Below are 22333 nucleotides of genomic sequence, written 5' to 3' on the forward strand. Positions count from 1 at the left end.
CTGCAGGCTGCTTGCAGCAGTGCTCTCCTCTCGGGGGTCCAATACAGAAGGGCTCTGAATGAGGGGCTGTAGTCTTCTGTTAGGTGATACAAGGTATTTCTTACGTTGAATCACTTGCCATTTCTTCAAATACCTTGCCTTTTCATCATGATACCTCATTCATGTGAAATGAATCTAACCTGTGTGGACCTCCTTCCACTTGTGGGATTTTTGGGGGGAAGAGAAGTGAAACGGCACGTGGAGTTAGATACTCCAGTCTACATGGATCTGCCTAACTCTCCCCTCTGGTCTTGGTGGGCTTGGCCTCTCTTGAGGGTAGAGTGTTGTTATACCCGTCTTTGAATTTCCTGTGCGCTGGGCAACAAATAATCAATGCTTTTCCAATCACAGCTTTCCAGTAATACTGTGAAAGAAAAATTCCTTCAGGGTGTCGCTAATGGTTGTCATGGAAATGGAGAAGTGAGTGATTATATAGATTAATATCTTGGTTACATGTAAATGTTCTGCAACTTTTTCTGCCTTATCATTTAGGAGAAACATTGATTCTGTAACCACTGGACCATTAGTGCTTTCAGCTCAATTATAGCTAAGATTTGAGCCAAACCTTTAATGCAGAAAAATAGCTAGCTATTTTAGTAAGTGTTTTGGTTTCATAGAGTTCTACTGACTGTTCAAGGTTTCAGCAGGCAAGGTTGGTTTTATGCTGTTGTTGCACAAGGAGAATTTTATAGTTTAATTAAATATAATCAATGCTTCAAATACTGGACCAATATCCAAGGGACATTTTACTTTTTTCCCCTCTCATTGCCCCTGTGACGTTTTTAGTAAAAAGACTCCTCAAGAAGAACATTCCAGAGGAGCTGTAAAACAGGAGGTACTGCAAAATTGATCATAATTGCCTCAGTATGCTGCTTGCGGAGGCAAATTACTCTAGTGCATTCTGCTCAGGTGAGCCACAGTGCAATGTTGGAAAGTGATATTCTTCCATCCAAGAGGGTATTTAACTCTTTTTTTAAATGCCATGTTAATGACATAAACTGGTTTATCTATAATAAAAGCAAGTATTGTACTAAATTTAATTGTTTTTGTTAACATGGTGTAACTTCATGACATTAGCATGACAATACTGATCTTTTGAATGTCTATCCCCATTTCTGTGGAGTAGCTAACATGAAATGTTACCTTCTAAAGATACTTTTAGTTTAATTTCTATGTAGAAAAAGGTTTTAACCATATATTTTTATTTCATTCTGATGCAGGGCTTTTGACTTTGTTTAATAGCAATGTAAATGTACTGTTACACTAAAAGGAAAATTACAGAAAAAACCAAACTTACTCTATTTTTATTGTCATATCTAAGTTCTGGTTTATAGTTGGATTTATTTATTTAAGTGCTGTTTGGATTATATCTCAAAGGTTGCAGTATTTCCACTGGATATGCTAGCTCTTATTAGTGTAATAATTAGTGTAATAATACTCCAACAAGAGTGTAGTGAGTGAGTCTTCACAGTTTGGTGCGTAATTCAGGTAAAAGTTGAAGAAAAATACTTCAAGAATTATCTGAAAATGTTAGTTTATTTTGCTTTGTTGGTAACTGAAAGCATAGCTTGATTCTGATTATACTTCTTAGTGATTCTCCTCTCTAATGTCCATACTATTTTTGGGTTTTGCCTTGGAAAGACAAAAAGGGCTGTTGTGTTTGAAGTGGCATTTTGTAATTAAGAATTTATTCTCTTGGAAATATTATCTTGGATGGTGGATGGAAGATAATGTCAGCAGAAAAGGTAGTCTGGAACCAGAGAATTACTTCTGTTGTACCTTGAGAACAATACGTATGAGAATGGAGTATACACTGAGCACACTGACTTTTGTGTGGAAGCCTAGCAGTATAATTCTTAGTTGATAATGACATTCTTTATTTGTAAAGCCATTGCAGTTAGTAATTCAAATGTTAGCTTCTTTTTCGTATGAGCTAAGAATTCATATTGCCATTCTATGCTTGTCGTATGAAAATTGATTGCGTGCTTACTCTTTCCAGATGCTGCATAGCTTTAAGGCAATCTCAGCACTGTCAGCAAGAGCATCTTCCTTTTCAAGTGTATTGACTGTCCTGAGGCAAGGTGGGTATCATACAAACTCAGTTAGCATCTGTATGCTGAGATCACACTGGAGAGATAATGTTTAAAATTACAATGGGCTTTATAGGTCAAGAGGAGCATTTTGAATTCTGTGTGGTTACACTTGCTGTGAATCTGAAATTGTGTGTGCAGTTAGTCTGATGAACACAGCAAGATGAGCATTTGCATATTACCAGTGAGATTAGACAAAAGTCTGAGTAACCAAAGAAAAAGGTGTGGTTTTAAATGGAAAAAAACCAAAAGGTAATTTTCACAAATAGCATCTAGATTTTTAGATATTTAAAATCTAGATGCTATCAGTGCTTAGTTAGAATCAGAAGCTATTAATTGCATGATTTTTGAAATACTAGTTCTGCCCAGTATGTAAATACATAGGAGTAATATTCAATCTTCATATCTCTTGCTGGAGCTGATCTTAGGGATGCTTGTATTGTATCTGTACTATGCTGAAGAGTGAGAGATGGGGAATATTCTTGTGCATGAGAACTCGTAGCCTATCTGAGAGGAATGAAGTGGGTTGATCAGCATTGATAACATGCAGCTGTGGCCTTGCCTCAGCGGCAGTGGGTTCGTTGACATGGATGATGTGCAGCTGTAGCTCGTTCCTGCTAAGTAGTTAAATAGCCCTGAGGATGGTGGGAGAGGGGGTAGGATAGAGGAGGAGTGGTGTGGTCTGACCTCTAGAGGAAGGGGATACAGCTTGGACAGTAGAATCTGACCAATGGTAAAAGCCTTGTTGCAGCTTTTTGTTTGATTGTGCTGTGACATGTATTCTGCTAACTTGTTAGAATGGCTTCTTCCTGCTACATGCAGAAACAATCATGAGCGTAGGAGTTAATATGGTCCCAAACCATGTCACAGGAGAGAGTTTGTGCTTGCTCAGCTCTGCTGTATATAGGTTTACAGTAGTGTGGATATGGGCTATTCAGGAGCAGCTGACCTCTGTGTCAGGTAATATGGTTCAGGGCTTCTTAAAGTTCCTAGCATAGACATAGCCATAGTAATCAAGAGTAACTTGAAGGACATACCATGGTTAAAAAATTGCTGAGTATTGTATTGATTAGCCAGAGATTTAGGAAAAGTGACATATGTATTTGAAGGTGTGGAAAATCTTATTTTATAAATGCTCCTTTCCCATCCCTCTGAACAATATGTTAGTGTTTCTTGTCATTTTATGCTGGAAATCTTATTGGTAATTAGATGCTATGTTATTCCACAGAAGGCATTCATTTGGGTTCATTGGCTTATAAACCTGTGTAGAATGTATTGGGACACCTGTGATTGTTCCAAGTTAAAGGTTAAGGCAGAGCATTAGTTTCTGTGATTGCAGACAAACTGCCTGAGCCCTGGATGAGTGTAGATTCATCTTTGCCAACAACCTGTTAATCATGTTTCTCTTTGGGACTTTGTCCTGAAGCTTAGGAAAGTTGTAGTGACTCACTGTGCATTGAGTCTATACCAGCAGTTCATCTTTCCCAAGGCAGATCCTCCTGTGAGTAGCGGAACTCAGTTTCTGATTCAAGAGGAAAAAGGGTTTTTGAGGAAGAAAGTTTTTGACTTGTACCTGTGCTTCTGATCTACCCACATTTTTAATTACTCAGTGTCACTGCCAAGCTGATTTACAGAGCCATGACACATAATGAAGTGTGGTGTCAAAGCATGCAGCAGACTCAAAATCCAGGTCATGCAAATAGTCATGTCAACAAATCAAGATGAGTGGTGGAGTTACAATACCTGGGGAAATGCAGTGTATATAACAAGGTAACAACACTTCAAGAGCACTCCCTTATAAGAAAAAGGTGTGATATTTGATTTAAGAGACTGTTTGAGGGCAAACAAGGGAGCATAATATATATGGGTTGATATAACTATACTGATCTATGTTAGTTTTGATGTTTAGATTCAGTGAGATTGATTGCCATGCATACACTTGGCATTTGTAATGAACTAAAATGCTATGAGCAAAAAGAATGGCCACCTTATGACCTGAATGGACCACATCTCTTTTCTCAGTGCAGTCCTAGGCTACATCAAGCATCCTCAATGTTCTCCAACTCAAATGGAGTGTAGCTTATTGCCCACATGATGGTCATAAGATTTATGTGTAGATTTGTAGATAAAATAGGGTGGCACTTGGTCATTTAACTTCTGTTTCCTGTTGTTTTTTTTTTTTTTTCTTTCCCCCACCTAGTTCTCTAATTCAGTAATTTATTTCAAAGTTAGTAATTCATTGCTTAGGGCTTCTTATCCTGGAAATATAGCTCCTAGAGAGCTACAGGTGGCGATTCTGTTGATACAGGAAGTTGTCATCCTAGTTTTGGGAAAAAAAAATTCAAAGCAAACTAAATCACACTGAAACTCAGGGCAGTATAGCTGCATAATGGCAAGTTCCTCTTCCACTATCAGAAACATTATTATTAGCACTTGTAAACATGCATGAGCTAACTTTAAACTCATGTAATTAGGTTAATTGCTAAGAAGGCAGTCGAGGAGAATGGGGCTCAACAATAGCTAAAAAGTGTGCCTGGGCTTATGGGCAAATTCTTGAGCAATTAACCAACAGTTTCTCCCATGCTGACACGTTAATGTAACTGTCAACACTGCACCTAGATAGTGAAATACGCTGCAATTATAATTTTGCATAAATCGTATAGTAGTTTTAGAAGTTGTACCATAAAATCAAAGCATTGGTTTGTTATGAAAGGATGTCTTTCAGCCAAAGTGGATTGGTGGTGGTTTTGTCATAAAGTAATGCTTTTGTTTTGTCTTAATTTTCAGTTCAGGATGAGAACTGTAGTGACCTGGACATGGCCACATAGGGATCTTGGTGGCATACGCTAATGTTGAGGAGGAGGCAAATCCTGTTATTCTGCAGAATTAAGCCTAAGACAAATTATGGGAAAGCTACAAATAGAACATTTTGGAATAACAGGGTTCCAGGCTTTGTCATTAGTTCATGCATGCCTCACCTCTCTTACCCAGTAATACTCACCTCTCTCTCGTGTATCTGTGGAGTGTGGTGTCGGGTGGTTTTTTTCCTCCATTCAGTTCAGGGTAAATAATTCCCATATCCCATTAAACTGTTCCGCTGTGTCATTAATCTTATGAATTAGATGTTCATTTGAAAGCAGTGTCAGCATACAAGTATTGTAAAGTAGGTCACATTAAGTTTTCCACTTTCTTAGGGTAAAAAGGTTTTCTAAAGCAATGACCTTGAAGCATATGTTTGGACAAAGACTGCTTAGGAAGGCCTAATGTAACTGGTACTAAAGAAAAAAATGCTGTTTGGTCCTGGGGAAATTGTTCCAGAATGCAACATTTATTATAAGTGAAAGCACTAGCATTTAAAACAGGTGAAACATGAGGTGTGCTCATAGAGTCCATGATGACCCCTGAAATAAGCCATTTGCTCACAAGAGATACTGAAGAAAGAATAAAAAAGGATGGGAAAGACAGAGGATAAGAAACAACACAGGCAGCAGTGATGGATAATTTTGCTGTATTAGCTCCTGCCAGTGTCATCACCAGTTGTATTAGATGCCCTGGTTTATTGTTGGAGTGTCAATACTTGATTATTTTGTGAACTGGTTGATGTTTACTGTGTCTTTTGAATTGAGAAGAACTATCATGGAGTACTTCAGCCTTGCTATGCATTTAATTTGTGTATCATTTATTGGTGTCTCTGCAGAGCTAAATGACATAGTAAAATGGAACATTAGATTACCTAATCAAGTATTTCAGAGGGATATATGCTAAAAATAAAAGTGATAAGTGATAGCAGTTCACTGTTCTTAGTAGTTATAAATATGTAAAATATAGAACACAACTTCAGGCCTATACTTGAATAGGATTTATTTTAAGAGCTTTATTTACAGCCTGCATCATTAGGGGGAGTCTTTAGTGATTTCTTTCAGACTTGGATCAAGCCCAGTAATGATGGAACCACTTAAAATCTCCCGACACTCCAATAGCCAATTATCTAATTTTATATGTAGGCTTCAGTCTTTAGTAGGATACTTTATAGAATGGCAGAATGGGAGTGGTAGTTAACCCTTCTAGAAATACGATTTGCCAGCATGTTGCATGCAGCAGTCATGGCACAGCATGACTCTGAGAACTCCATGACATTTGTTAGCTAGCAGGGATAATACTGTCCATTGTAGTTTTGCTGACAATCAGTAAAGTGATTATGAATTTATCTGGTACCGTAGAATTGTGTGGCACATTGACAGCTGCAAAAATGATTTAATTTTGGCTCCATACAAGGATACAGCTAAGTGCTTATTAATAAAGCAACATTTATGAAGTAAATATTATGATGATTTAATGTGCCCGCAAAAGCGTAATTCATGTTTCATTTGGAAATGAATGGTGAATTATGAATTTCATTACAGAAAACGTTAGAAAAGAGTAAGATATAGGTAGATGAACATGACTATTGCTTTGGTTGATTTAGTGCAATTTAAAGTTTGTTAATCCAGTGGAAATGTGATTCTTTTTCTTCTGCTTAAGAGAGCTCCATTAATGACATTTAATACTGCATAAATCTATTAAATGGAAGAGCCTTAGGATTTCCTTGTCAGAGAAGAAATACAATGTGTTGTGTGTTAAAATGTAATTATTACTTAAATAGTAGTAATCCTAAAGTCATTACAAAAGTGAAATCATTGAATGGGCACTGTTAAACAGGAAGAGTGTGTGCATGTGTGGGAATATATGTTCATGTGATGTTAATCAAAATGTCACAGTGTTTGACATTTTTTTTTGATTAAGTGTATGTACTAGGAGTTGAAGGTTAAGCCCAAGAAGATCAGAGGGACGATGTGGTATTTTTTGTCAAAAATAATAAATGAATTTGATTTAAAAATACGTATTTTCTCTGTGCGTGTGTGTAAAATGACTTACTCAGTGTAAACTTGAAGCCAAATCTGATTTTTACAAAAGATTTAGTCATGAAAGCAGAGTAATCTGCAAGGCTTCAAGCTGAGTTTTGGTAATTGGAAAGGAGGAAGACCTCCTCTACAGTTACTAGAAAGGAGGTTGTAGTGAGGTGAGTGTTGGTCTCTTTTCCCAAGTAATAGGTGATAGGATGAGAGGAAATGGTCTCAAGCTGTGTCAGGGGTGGTTCAAATTGGATATTAGGAAAACTTTCTTCACCAAAAAGGTTGTCAAGCATTGGAACAGGCTACCTAAGGAAGTGGTGGAATCACCCTCAATCCCTGGAGGTATTTAAAACATACGTAGATGTGGCACTTAGGGACATGGGTTTGTGGTGGACTTGGTAGTGTTAGGTTTATGGTTAGAATCTATGGTCTTAAGGGTCTTTTCCAATCAGAACAATTCTATTACTCTGTGATTCTAGATTTTCCTACTTTGATTTTGTGTATACAAACCCATGGAAGAGGCTGTGAGCAAAGAGGTGCTCTCCTTGCACCTTGGTTCTTTTCTCTTTTGACCAGAACTTGGATAAATAATTCACAGTGTAGTTTACAAATGGGAAAAAAAGATGGAAGTTGGCTGAGACACCTAAGAATTTCTGCAAGCAGAATATTCTCAGGGATTGATGGTTCCTTTTTGAAATCATCAGGCTACCAATAATACTGATGGAGTTTAGCCCATTACATGCTTATTAGTCAATTATTTTACTTTAACAAGAAATTTTTGATGATCTGGTTAAGCAGATAGATGCCTGTGATGTATATCCTCTCATTAGGTAAGTATAATTCATAGACTTATACTACTGTTTGAGCTCCTTTGATCAGTAATTTCAAAAGGTATTCCATCAATATTCCTTTTCAAGTTTAGTTAAAATATGCTGACCATTCCTTTGGAAGTTTTAACAATATTTAAAGCTATCTTACAATAATTAGTTATGCAGTAGAGGTGAAGTTTGTCCAATGTTTAGAACAAAGAATAGGGGGAAAACAGCTTAAGTGAAGATATTTAGACTGAAGCTGGATGTTTCTTGAATGACTATTCTATGCGTATCCTGCCCCTTTGATGAGAATCATATAGCTCCACTTAATGCAGATGGTGAGATTTCCACGTGGTTGTTTAATAAGCTGATAGCAGACTGTTACTCACATGAGATTTGCAGGTCAGTAGAAGCAGCGAGACATTCTGGATTGGAAATACTCTCTGTTTATTTCTGTTGCTCTCCATCTAGTATAGTTATATAGGAATTAGCCTCTAAAACAAATGTGATAATCTTGATATCAATACCACCCAGATGGATGAATAAAAAAAAACCACAATGCACACCTGAGTATTTTTTTCTGTTTTCTTGTTACTGGGATTGGTTTCTGCTGCTAGTAACTGAATAATCCTGTTTAGTTTACCCAAATCAGAGATGTGTTTTGCATTTTAGCAGTTGTGGGGGTTTTTCAGTCAAGAGTTTGGGTTGATGTTAGCAATAGTAATGGCAAACATTACCAAGAAGCAGAACATGAGGAGTATTGGTATTTGTTTCTATGTAGTGATTCATTTTAGTATGTTAGAAAAAATTGCCAACATAAGTAACAGTCATAATTATTGTAAAGTCCTGCAACCCTCAGGAAGCTTATTCTAAAATAAAATAATGTTTTGGGAGACAAAAAAGGCCAATAGAAGTTCCAGTTTTTGTCTAACATGTCTTCTGGTTTTTTTTTTTTTTCTGTTTTTTTTTTTAATATTATTTTCCTGTATATTCCGAGTGAGTATTTACTAAGATGAAAATCTTAAATCTCCTTGCATATATATGTCCTTTGATCAGCTGGCAGGTGTCTATTTTATTTTGACTGATCATTTTACCTCTACTTCATTTTGCCACATGGGCACTTGTTGAAGTTACAACTTGTCTAAATAATTACTGTTTGTGGGTTAGTTAATTCTTTACTTTCTACATCATGGGTAAATTTTGCTCCTGTTTTTTTGGTACCCTCTTGGTCTTTGCTTTAAAGCATAATGGGGAATTCTGAAATGCTACATCTTGTGTCTGTATCCAGCTTCTGAATAATTTCAGAAATTAAACATAAAGATTTAGGAAGTTAATTCAGAAATGAAGGAATATAACAGCTACTGGAAGGAGGTGTAATTGTGCTGTGGTTTTCCAAGCCCTTAAATAAGCAAGAAGGTTGGGAAGTTTGTTTTGGAGTGTCTTGTAGGCAGGAGCACTTACTGTAGAGGTGATAGATTTTTTTCTGTGATAATATGAACGGTATGTACTGGCTGATGTGCTACATCTGTAAGATATATCCACATGAGAAGTCTCTGGCTTCATTATCTATGATATGAAATCCTAAATGATAATTTTTAATAGAAAATTATGTGGGTGTTTTGTCTTAATTCTTTCACATATATTAAAAGGCAAAAGAAACAGTTTGGGAAGACTGATGGCTGCACTGGGATGAGGTAACTACTGTTAAGAGAGCCCTTTAATTTTACAAAGATACAGCAGGACCATAAAGCTGGAATTTGCAAAAATGTGCTGCTAAAAATTGCACTAAAAATACAGTAAAAAACATGTTTTGAAGATGAGGGTTATTAACCTTAAGCAAGATGGACTATTTCCTAAAAGCTGTGTGTTAGTATTATCACAAGTTACTAGACCTGATGCAAGAATTACTGATGATGGTTTGTGGTATGTATTCTACAACAGATCAGACTAAACTATTACTATGGTCTTTTTGGTCACAGAATATTCTTCAAGTGCATGTCCTAGTGGTACTGTCATTGCTTTGTTTTGCTATTGCAGGAAACGAAAAGTATAATTTGTGGTTTATTGTCCTTAAGAGTTAACTACATTTTGTATCGCCAAAAATCTTCCTGTCTGGTGCTGGCATACATGGCTTCCTGTAATACATTATGGGAGTATATTGGCAGAGAAAATGAAAGTAGTAGCATGTTGCCTAGTTGATGAGACTTAAGGATAAAAAAACCTAAATGTAGAATAGTGGTTGTGTTAGTCCAAACAGAAAACCAAGTTTGGAAAGCTTTTGATTTCCTAGAAGCATAAAACTATATATAAAAGATTTAATGTAATACATACTATATTGAAAAAAAAACACCTAACACCAAACAACTTAGATAATTTTATTTTTTTTACTGGAGTATTTTTAAATCAGTTATAATATTTTCTTAGTTTACAACATTTCCACTGTTTGTTTATCATAGAGTGATATGGTTGTTTTCTTTCCTTACAAGATTGACATGAATTGCAGTAAATATTGGCAAAAAGCTCTGAGATCCTTAGATATAAGAGACTACAGAAGTATACAGATGAAGTATTAGATAGAGGTGCTGCTCAGGAGTCATATGGCAAGAGAATTTTCCTCCAAGATTGTTCAGAAAGCCACTTCATTAAAACAATTTCCCATTTTTCTTTCTGTTGGCAATTTTCCAGTAGTTAAACAGTGACATTGTGCAACATCCTCAGCATAGTACAATTAGTATGGCACAGCAAATACCAGAATAAAAGTAGGTTATTTTACAGTAGCTAGACAAAGCCTAACTCATGTTCTTTGAAGTGTTGTTCTTGGCCTGATGTTACAGGTAACAATTAGTTGTAGCAGCTCTTGACAAGTTTTCAAAATGGAATTGGATGAATTCATAAATTTCACCTGAGTTCTTGGAGAAGCGTTAGACTCCTTTAGAGTTGAAGTACCTAATTCAGTAATCTAATGAACAAGGAAAAGCATTTGTGCTGTAAAAATTACTAAATAAGCTACATGAATCCCAATCAAGTTACTCTTATGTTGCACTGTTATGATTTCACTTGACTGAACAAAAATGCCTTCTCCAGCATTCATTGACCTCCAGCTTTCCATGCCTATTAAATATTTTCATATACTTGATTGCTAGAGAGCTGCACTGTCAAGTACCTTCAGAATGTATAGAAGAGCTTGCCTGCTTTCCTTTTATCTGTATTCCCTTTCCTTCTAGACGTAGTCTCTCTAATTAAATATAATCTCTTGTGAACAATATTCTGTAAACAGTCTGGAAACAAATTGTGTTAATGCCTTGGAAATGTTATGAAGTATTTTTACTGTGTCTAACTGGGGAAGTGAAAAAGGTTACTTCAATAATTACATAGCAATTCCTTTCCATAATTAGTTCACTTAGCTGATTTCATCTTCCTCTTAACAGACAAAAGATTTGCATCAGCTGAATCTCAAATGTGATGGATTTTCTTTGTGGTAGGAGCTGGGAAAGTCTGGATAGGATCCACAGTACAGAGCCATGGCTGCTAGATTTCCCTTGCTCATGGCAGCTCTGTTCCTCTGCAGTTCCATGCTTAGGCCTTGGGAAGTGTGGGGAAGTCTGGGATGTTTTCACGATCCCTCAGAATGCTTTCTTAGATATTTTGCTGACATTCATCTAACCTGATTTAGGCATCTGAAAAGTAGATATTTGTGTCAGAGTCAAATCACTGAGGAGGAGAGGCAGACATATTAACATAATGATTCATTTAACCTAGTTCTGTTTGAACATGAAGTGACTGTTAAGTGCCTGAGTCAGACCCAGGTATTAAGAAAACATAAACATCAAAGGCTAGGTCAGTGGAATTCAAAACCTTTTCTTTTTTTTTACCCTTATATTTTTATATTGTCTATCTCAAACTACACAAAGTGGAAATGTGTGATAACAGTGTTCACGTCACCCCAGGTTTGCCATAAAAGTTAGCTGGCTGATACTCTTCAGTCCCCGCTGTTACCAAAAGGGAGAGAGGGACTGAGCCAGTGTCATTTAGAACAAGAAACTGAACTGGAAACAGCCTTCCTTCAAAAAAGGAGTGTTTAAGGAAACAAGTTGGTGATAGTAGGTGATAGATGTGCTTAAATAGTCCAACGTATCACTTCATCTGTTTAGTTTATTCAGACTTCTTGTTAGGCTGAAAGTATGCAGAAAGGCCATTGGAGTGACAGTTGTGCTATGCTAAGTGGGGCACGCAGCAGGGAAGATATGCTCAGAAAGCTGAAAATACGCTTTTGTTCATGTGTGGCTGCATCTATATATATTTGCAAGATCATTCCAAAATTGTGCCTGTCTGGAAGGAACTTTTAGATGGATTTGGCTGTGCTCTTAACTCTGTAGTGGAATGCAGTACATTTTCACTTGCAAAAGTATTGCTACATTTGTTCCTAAATTCCCACTTAGCCCATTTTTTTTTTTTTATGCCTGCTGCAGCACAGTGAAATTCACAATTCTAAGTAAAGAAAAATAAATGTGTTTAATTTACTTTGAACATTCAGGAACCATTCAATATGCATGTATTAAGTGAAAACCAAATATTAATACTGTGGCCATTTGAAAAAGTGTTTCTGGAATGGTATGATGAAAATATATACAAATAGAGTATAGAATCTTGCATACTGATGCTGCATGCCAGGTCTATTTCAGCATTAAAAACTTAATATAGTCTATCTTCTTTTTTTCCCTATCAAAACTATGTTAAGTCTATTAAGAAGAATAAAATTCAGTTCCTAGGGCACGAACAGGATGCAAAATGTTTCATAGGTAAAGCACGGCTCCAAGCATCAGGTGAGCACTTTCCTCTTTAGGTTTAAAAATTGAGATCTTTGTATATTCAGAATAATGAATCTGAGGCTAATTATATAACTGAGAGGCATAAACACCAAGGACCTTATCTTCAAATGTTTTCAGTTTATATTTGACACAAAACAAAGTGTTGGCAGAAATAATTTTAAAAGTGCTGAGAGCGTAAAGGAGGGAAAAAGATCTCTGCATAGATTACACTTCCCACTCTATTTTCTATTATGATTATTATTATTGGTCCTCATTTAGGGAAGTGTACTTATTTGGTAGGCATTCCAGAATATATTCCAGTTTGTGTAGCCTGATACTACTACCTTCTGATAAACTCTAACACTTTTAATCATGTTCAGCAGTAGGTGGCAAACCTGGGTTTACTTTTCATCCTGCACAAGAATGACTGTAGCAAGTCAACTGCAGAGCTCATTCTGGAGACAAGGGGTGTGTCACTCTCCGATGTTCTGTTCCTTGGGGCTGGCAAAGGAGAGTGCACTTGATCGGGCTTCTCTGTCCAGTTTATAGACACATGAAGAACAGCTTTCGCTGTTCTTCCGAAGTATTTTTCCTTCTGAAATAGAGCTGAGCTGCAGATGGGTTACGCTTTCTAAATGAGCCTTAGAGATTAGTGAAGCAGGAGTGATGTAATATTTTGATAGTGTGATGTCACAAATCAGCTTCTGCTGATTTTTTAATTTCAAATTTTAAACTTATTTCCCAAATAGAAGCCAGTGTTTAAAATCTCTTCCTGAAATGGTTAACATCATAAAGTGTAAGTGCACAGTCACACTTTTCCTATTTCCTAAATTCGTTTTATTATAAAAGTCAAACAAATGTGTATTTCCATTTTATGCCTTTCAAAGCAAGTTCAGTATTGTTGCAGGGATTCAGAGCAGTGAAGCAGTTTGAACTTCATTCCTTTTTGTTAGTGATACAAAGTCTGTAAATGAGAAACTCCAGGCTTTGAAGCCTCTGTTCAGCTAAACCCCATGAAGAGTTTGCTAGGTGCACGTGGTTTTATGTCAGTTTTCTGCCTTGAACCTCCTTTGATAACCGCTTCAGAATGAGAACAAAGATGTTACTATGTTCATGTTAGTCACATGTTTGTAAATGATGAGCTGCTGGTGCCAGCGATGGCTTTGTTTTATGTTGATTAGTCCATGCTGTCATCCTGTGTGGCTTGTCCTGAATTTAGTCCACTGATTCAGAGCAACACTGTGTAAAGGAGACACTCCTGCTCGCACAGTGTACCTCATGGATGGGAGCTGCCTTTGGCTTGCTTTACAGAGAGCTCAGAAGGAAAATGAAACTTTTGATCTTTAAGCCTGAGCATGCTGTGTTTCATTTTTTGTCCTGCTTTGCGTGGTGTTTCCAGTCACCTTGCCTTGCTGTTTCGGGACTGTTCCCTGACCTGGTTTGGGAGGTCTGGGTGTTGTGACACTGGCACATTCTTTCACCATAATCCACAGCTTTGTTGCTGCCCTTCTCTTCTCACTGGCTTTCTTTTTCTGTTTTTTTGGCTGAAGATTTCAGGTAATGCAAAATGACATATGACTAGTGGTGTTAACAGTAAGAAATACTTCTGCTTTACCAATGAACTTTGCTTGCTTGGCTTTCTTTATGTTGTGCTGTTACTGAGGTTTAAAATGTGTTGTGACAAAAAAGATGTCATTTTTTTGTATGACCTGTTAAAATACTTCCTCACTGCTTTTCTCTGTGTGTATGACTGCTGGTACTTGTACTTAAGGTGCTTTGATGCTTTTCATGTGAGAATTTTTAACTTCATTTCTGGAGTGCTTTGAAATTATATTGAAAATGCAGTAATGTACTAAAATTTTAAGTAGATAAGCATGCTTACAAGAAATTCAGTATGCATAAACCTGCGGTGTTTTATTAGAAATACTTTGTCATTAAATTAATTGGCATTTTAAAGGAAAAATTAAGAAGGATTAAGTGTTAAGCACTGTCTTTTCAGAGCGCTTAAAATCTGTTTTCTTTTTATCTGTTCTTTTTATGTTAGTTTATTAACATGTAAATTCTAGTTGTTTGTCTTGGCGCATTGATGATCCAGACTTTCAGGCCACTGAAGAACCACTTTTAAATAAATTCAGATAATTCAGAGAATTTAATTAAAGTTTTTTGATAGTTGTTTTGAATTTTTAATTATATAGTGTTTTGCTGTGAAAAAAGTAAAGTTAATATTTTGGCAACAGGCTTATCTTCTCCAATATTTTTTTTTCTTACTGTGATTTTTGGAATTTTCCATTTGAAATCTGAAGTAAATTAGGTCAAATAGAAATGACTCAGGGTTTTTTTGCCTGAAAATGTAAGTATTAAACTGCGTGCTGTCTGGTAACGCTGTTCAAGAGTAGAAATTTTAAAAAAATAATAAATGGGTAGTGCTTTAAGACATTGCTTATAATAATACATTTGTCCTCATCACAGTTTCTTGTGTCAAATGAACAAAAGGCACCCGCCTAACCCAAGGTAAATATCAGATGCATCAGAGGAAATATTATGTACAAATGTACATAATAAACACATAAAAAACCCTGTATGAATGTGTTTGCATTTTTTGTTTGCTAAGAGAAGCTGAACCACAGTGCTAACATAAATACAGCATCTAATTTTTGTTCTTCTCTTTAATAAGCTGCTATCATCTATTTTGCTCATACAATAAAAAAGTTAATGGTAGAATAACATTATCTCTGACATGTGGTGTCTGCTCAAATAAATTATTAGATAGCTGTGCTGATCTTCACAATTCAATTTGTGATCTGAAGTGATAATGTCATTACTCTGTGTTCAATAAAGCTGTTAGGTTTTATTTGGAACTAATTGCTGTCTAAAACAAGCCTAGTATAATTTTAAGTTATGACTTTACTAAATATGAAGTCATGATCAATTGAAAAATGAATGTTTTTAAAAACAAAATATTTTTTAAACCTGTTTTTGTTACATGCCTCAGGGCTAGGTAAGGGTTATGAAAATGATACAGACTTTCCCAGACTGCATTCACTTTTATTTAATAGCATGTGCAAGACTGGAAAAATCATTCATAGGTATCTTATCTGCTGTGGACGTAAATGCTAAAACTGGGTAACACCATTCAACTAAACTTCCAGCTCAGCACCACTCAAGTCAGTGTTGCGGGGCACGTACTCCATTGGTATTTAAGTACAGCAGATGCTGCAGAGATTGTTTACTCAATCACTGTAGACATTTTTATAATTAATCAATTGTTGTGAAAATTAGTCAATGCTTTTTCATATATTATCAATTGAATGCATTTTCAGAATTACCAAATTAGGCAAAGAAGTATGCCTTTTTAGTGGTATAAGGACTTGGTGTAATGACCTTTCTCCCCAGCAGATGGGTTATGTGGAACCAGATTCTTTGCTACCCTACATTCTTCCACTGATACGGTGGCATGAAAAATAGCAGAGTCTGTGAATTTAAGGAAACTGTTAACTAAGGAGAGCTTCAGAGTGAAATTGAGAAATTGAAATTTGGGGGACAAAAAGTAGCATCTTCTCTGCGGGATGATCATCCCTGATGTATGGTTTCTTGCTAAGACAGGAGATGTGAGTGTGATGTCTCTCTGCTCCCTGGGCACTCTTGGTTGCCCTTTGGAGTAGGGTGAATATACTTTAATTGTTGATGCAGGAAGGTGATAAATCCTTTATCTGAGCTTAATAGATAAACCCAGGATGTAATGATGGAAGGTGGCATGGGGTTTATGGGGGGCAGGGCTGACTCGTGACTTTTTTGGTCAATGAGGATGGGACTGGTGGTTGGGTTTCCGTATGAAAGGAACAGAGACCTGTGGAGGGGAGGCTACACTCCTGGGGAGAGAGGGAGTTGCTTTCCTTTGCTTTCTTGCCTGGGAAGCTTTTGAATCAAGTGATGATCAGAACAGGTAGAGAATTAACTGCCGTAATTGAGAAACTGGAGGTTTATGCCACTAGCAGCGCCTGTACATGTTCTATTGAGCTTTCTTATTAGACTGAGGAAACTACCTGGTGTTTATTGCTTGCTGTTCCCTTGCTGAAGGGTCAGGATACTGAGGCTAGAGTATCTTGTTTTGGGTCGTCTTTGGAGACAGACAAATTCCTTTAAGAAATTGCCTTGTTGTGCAGTGTATTATGTAGAATACTGCTCCCACAATGCTACTTGTTTCATAGGCTCTTAGTGTTTTAAAATGTGAAGTAGGTGTAACTGATGCCATCATGCTTCCTAAGCATCTGAAACCCAATCTGCAAAGCTGCCTCAGCAGCCTTTCTGGGATATTGACTCCATTCCTGGTTTTGTCATACTTTTTCTCTGTTTTTCTGCTTCTGGAAGTATAAAGAAAGGCAAGTGTTCACTGTGCAGATCCAGCAAGGTCTTCATCATCTCTCCCTCATTTTACTGCTTGGCATATGTGGACTTTGGAGGGAGCTATGTTACCCTAGATTTTAAAGACTTAACAGTAGATTCTGAACTGAAGGGTTCAGAGGGAGTCAACTTTATCTACCATCTGCAGTTTGGAATCTAGTTTTGGCATTGGCCGTTGGTGAAGATGAGCTTGTTTGCAGAGTTTAGAGTACTGTGGTCCTGGCTGTGCCTTTCCAGAGCCTGTCTTTCCAGCTGGTCCTGCTGTCCCTCTGGCTGCTGCAGGCTGTGCCAGGGCCACGCTCCACTGCTGATGCTCTGGTGTGCTGTGCCTTTGCTAGCTGCCGTCAGCTAGTCCATGCTTTGTTTGCAAGCCCTGATCTTACTGGGACTAGGCTTGTTCAGTTTTGGCCAGAAATGTAATTGGGTTTGTCGTGGGATTTGTCACAAAAGCTTCTTTATCTGGGACAAGTTGATAGCTTAACGCTATGTCCCCTCAGCTGAAGAGCTGCTTGGTGGGACCTAGTTGTCTAGCAGCCTACATCTGAACTATGTGTCTCTTACATTTAGATCATTTCTGTATGTTCTGGGCCATATGCCACCTGCCAGTTGGTATCTTGGGTATTGTGCTTTTTTAACTGTTTTTTTTTTTTTTTGTTAATTACTTTTTTGGTTAATGTTTTGTTTAATTAAACTTTTTTGGTTAATTACTTTTCCCGTAAAATAAGTATATAGATACAAGCAACAGTGTTTTCAGTTGAGGATGTTTAAGTGTTACTTTTGGACAGTAACATTAATGTCTTTTATAGAACATCTTTGGCAGCCTTGAAGACATCATATTCACTAGTCAAGTACATAATATTTATCAGTTAAGCTTGTTACGGCAGTGCACAGCTCTCTTTTCAAGCCTTCATAGCACTGCTTGACCTGTTGCCTGCTTCTCCTATCACCTCTCCTTTTTCCTCTGCCTGTGAGGTGTCAACATTTGGTGTGCTGCTAGAAGCCCTGTCTGAGCAGGGACAGGGATTGCACCTCAGGCTATTTAGTACACACATGGGATGTTGCCAGTTCCTGTTCAGCTGCAGTTTGTGAGTAATCTTACAGTTGCCACCTTTTGCCTTAGTGATGTTACTATTAGTCCCGTGCCAGTTGTTGTTTGGACCGCTAGTTACAGTGCTGCTATTCACAAGTCTTTCAGATTTCATAATTCTTTAACATATCATTAAATATTCCAAATCATACATTGCCTTTTATTTCTGAAATTACAGAGAAACAGTCTTGCAGAATTTCATTGTACCTGTCATAGCTGATAGACTGTAACCGTATAAGGCTGTGTATTCACTGGGACACAGCCTTAAACTCCCTTACATTCTTCAGTCCTCTTCTAATAGATTTGCCTGCTTAAAGCTCCAAGATCTATGTTCCCATATCTGATACTGGTGATTCCTATGCCTGATACTGGTGATTTCTAGAACTGTAAAGCTGAGATAACTTCTTTTTGTCTGGGAAATAGTAATATCATAGAGAGTTTAAGTATTTATAGATCACTGGCCACAGTCAAGTAAAATAATGGGAGTTGGCTGAGCATGATTTTGGCATGAAATACTGCTTCATGATGTTAGCTAACAAGCTAGCATGAACATCAGAAAAGTTAATGACTAGAAGTCACTCTCAGGAGAATTTTGTAGTTCTAAGTGAATTCTGCACTTGCACAGGCAAAAAAGGAGTTCTGCTCCAAAACACTGAGAGAATAATGGCGTCCTTTGCACTGTGAGAGGTAATTTTCTTTGTGCTGCTGTAAATCTGCCCTACCATCAAAAGAAAAGGTCTGGCATCCTCCTTGCTCAGAGCTGGGTCATCTTGTCCTCTGGCTCATGTTGGTATTAGTGTTTGGAAGCCCTCACAATGATCTGGATCATTGAGCTGGTGCAGTTAAAAAGAAAAATCAATCAGAAAAAGGCCAAGATGCTGGTGGCAGCCAGTGACTCAACTAGACATTTAAGCTAATCTTAGTTATCCTGAGGTGTTGTCCAGTTAAACTGCTGATCTGTGCTTTCCTTGGGGGAGCCTCCTCCAAATGTTCAACAGTGCAGATGACTAACTTGGATGACTAACCTGACTTCTACCTTTTTTAGGCAGCAGCATTTGGAGAGCCATGTTGTGTCTCACCTTCTCAGTCCTGATCTTTGCGTAGTTTTAATACTTTACTTTCTTGAGGAATTCTAATTTTGACTTTTTAAATCCATAACTGATCCAACTGATCAGCAAGTGACAGAAAAAAGAGATTTGTTAACAACCTCTCAGAGGAACAGTTTAGAGAAGATAAGTTGTGCTTACTGAGCTATCATTCTCTTCTAGAGATAATTTTATAAAAATGGTGCTGTTTTCTTGCAGTGAATACAACTGTATCCTAACAGCTAATTAAAATGAATATTTTGATTAGTGGCTATCTAGGTATCAGTACTAGGTAATTACATATCAAATTTTGAGAAAAAAATAATGAACTAATGCGGAGTATGCATTCTGCTGTCCACAAGTATGCAATTAGAATGATTTATGAACTGGAAAAAAAAAAAAGGATTAATAATTCATGCATAGGAGCTATTCATGGATTCCTGCTTTGGAATCTTTGAGCCAGTCATCATTTGTCAGCGTTGCATATATTGTTCAGTGTAGAGGAAGTTATTATTTTATAATTCAATAAGAGCATATTTTGCCAAGTTTTTTTCATAATTGCTTGTCTAAAGAAAGTTGGTGTAGAAAAATTCTAGGAAGGTGCACATAGCCAGAAAACAATTATTTTATTATTTGAAATCTTATCTGATGTGTTGTTAAAGTTTTACTATCTCTTACAGTTATACTCTGAAATACTGTGATTCCACCTTAATGGCTTTTGACCATAAGTTATTACTGCATTTTGTACCTGTCATTATTCATCACTCCTAAGGAGCAATTTAAAATGGGTGGTTGCATTTTGCAACTATTTTTATGGAATATTAAATATTAATTTAGCAGTAAAAAGATGTAATACAGCAGGCAGAATAAGATGTTTCAGTTTGTCCTCAAAACTTTAAAGGTTTAGCACAATGTTAGGAATTAACATGGAAACTTACTAGACGTTTATCTGCAAATCCAGGTAATAAACTGGTAAATTTTAATGTTGTTTTATTTCTTACTTTTTTAAATTGCCTTAATAAATAGGCAAAAGAACAGATCCAAATGAGAGCTTTGCCTAAGATAGGACTTGGACTAACCTTAGGTACCGAAGTCCAAATCCTTAGAAAACCTCTGGCATTGTCCAGTTTTACTGAAGGTTTCTAATACAGCGGGGATTTCCTCTGTTTGCCTAAGAATTCTTCAGGTTCCTACTCTGGTTTTGTTCCATCTTGAAACATTCCCATTTTAGCAGACAGATACTTATCTAATGTGAATCACAGCCTGAAGGTGCCTGTCTCTCCACTCCTTACGTAATAGATCTACGTGCAGTGGTTGTTCTTGTAACTTGGAGCTCTCTGTGAAGTGCTATAATTAGATGGAATGAATCTAGGTTTAAGTATTGCTTCCTCTAAATCCTCTGAAGAGTTCAGTCTCCTGCATGTGTTCAGAGAATGTCTCATACATCTGTGTAAATGCAGACCTGTGGCAAAGTACAGTATGGCTGCAGATGTTGTTTCTTTTTAAGATAGTCAGTGGATGGGTAACTGTCTTTTCATTGAGTGTTCTACAGAAAGAACTAGAGGACCTGACTTTCAGCCCAATGGAGTTGAGTTTTTTCTGCCTCTCAGAGTTCTCTACATACTATGGTGTAAGCTAAATTGTGGGAGTGTGTGTGTGGGGTGACTCTCAGTATTGAAGACATGTCATTGTGTCAAAAATAGTCATTTTAAAAGAATATTTGATGCCCTGCTCTGTCTTCTCAAATGACAACTATATGCATTTCTTGTATGGGAATATATAGTGCTACAACAAGGCAATGCAAATGAATTTCTAGGTAATACTGTGAAGTTCCCATAGAAATTTCACACTTAAACAGTATGGTGTATGAAGTGTGAGAAATCTGATTGTTAAACAAGTGGTTTCTGTCTTGTGAGTAGGTTCAGATCTGTAACCTAAATTGCAGAGATGACAGGGTGACTGATTTTTGAACATTTAATCCTGGTTTTATTTCTTACCTCTTTCTTACAGTTACAGTATGATTTAATAGAAATAGCCCTTGCTCTGAGCCAGCAGTCAAGAAGTCAGTCAATAATTCATGCTTCATGACAGGCTTTCAGAATAGTACAAGCCCTGTATTACACAGAAAGAAGCAGTAACCTTATATGAAGTTACCATTATCTTCACAGGCTTGCCAGAAACACGGGGATACTCCTGAGCACTTTTGATGCTAGCCAAATAATGCCCTTAATTCTTTGTTTTCTATAGAGTCAGTTTGTGCACGGAGTGAACTATAGGCATGCTCGGCAGCAGAGCACCAGATGGAAAGCAGCACAGAGGTAGCTGGATCACTGATTTTCTGTGTCACTGGTATGGTGAAGCTGCTTCACCTACTATGGCACAAATGGGAGCTGTAGCCTAGCAAAGACACTTAGATGTTTAAATTTAGGCATTTAGATCAGATGTTTAAATGTCATCAGCTGGATAACGTAGATCCTAGGAAATCATGTCAATGATTCATCTGTATGGACTCATTCATATTTAATTGTTGGGGGGATAACAGATAATGTGATAATTACTGGTGACAGCTGATGTACACCATGGAAAAGATCTGCATGTGTAATTAGCAGACAGTGATACTGTGGGTATGATAGCTGATGGGATCGCTCTTCAGTCAGATACTGCAAATAATACAGGCTATAATAAGGACAACAAGATTTCAGTACATCACTGCTTATGAGTGTCTCTAGTGATACCGAGCACCCCCCTGTGATTCCTTTGGGCCGCATGTCAGTCTGCCTAAAGCAACTTTTGACTTACTAGGTGTCTTGTGCCACCTCCTACACTTAGTCTCCCACTGCATCAAACACACGTTATCTCCTTCTTCAAGATATGCTTGCTGGTTTTATTTGTCTTCTGCCTAATTATTGAACTGTCCATTAGAAATAAAGCTATTGCTTTTGCCCCACCTCTGCTTACCATGATCAGTCTTACTGCTGCTTCAAACTAGGTCCAAGCCTCTTTCTGTACCCTGTACTAAATTTCCTTGCTGCCTCATGCAGAAAAAATGCCTTCTCAAAAGAACAGGGACAGCAGTACTATCCTGTTATGTGTTTGAAGGTGCTTGTTCACAGCAGAGC

At 37.2% G+C, this 22333-nt stretch overlaps 1 protein-coding gene across 1 annotated transcript in view; it reads left to right on the forward strand.

The window, feature by feature from the left end:
* Positions 1 to 22333, forward strand: part of CNTN1 (contactin 1) — a 244651-nt gene that overhangs the window by 23084 nt on the left and 199234 nt on the right. Inside the window, exon 2 of the mRNA XM_055712517.1 lies at positions 2039 to 2120. The gene's annotated coding sequence lies outside the window, so the exon portion shown is untranslated. The remainder of the gene's footprint in view (positions 1 to 2038; positions 2121 to 22333) is intronic.

The sequence above is a fragment of the Falco cherrug genome, chromosome 5 (genome assembly GCF_023634085.1).
Source record: "Falco cherrug isolate bFalChe1 chromosome 5, bFalChe1.pri, whole genome shotgun sequence".
In the NCBI taxonomy this organism is placed as follows: domain Eukaryota; kingdom Metazoa; phylum Chordata; class Aves; order Falconiformes; family Falconidae; genus Falco; species Falco cherrug.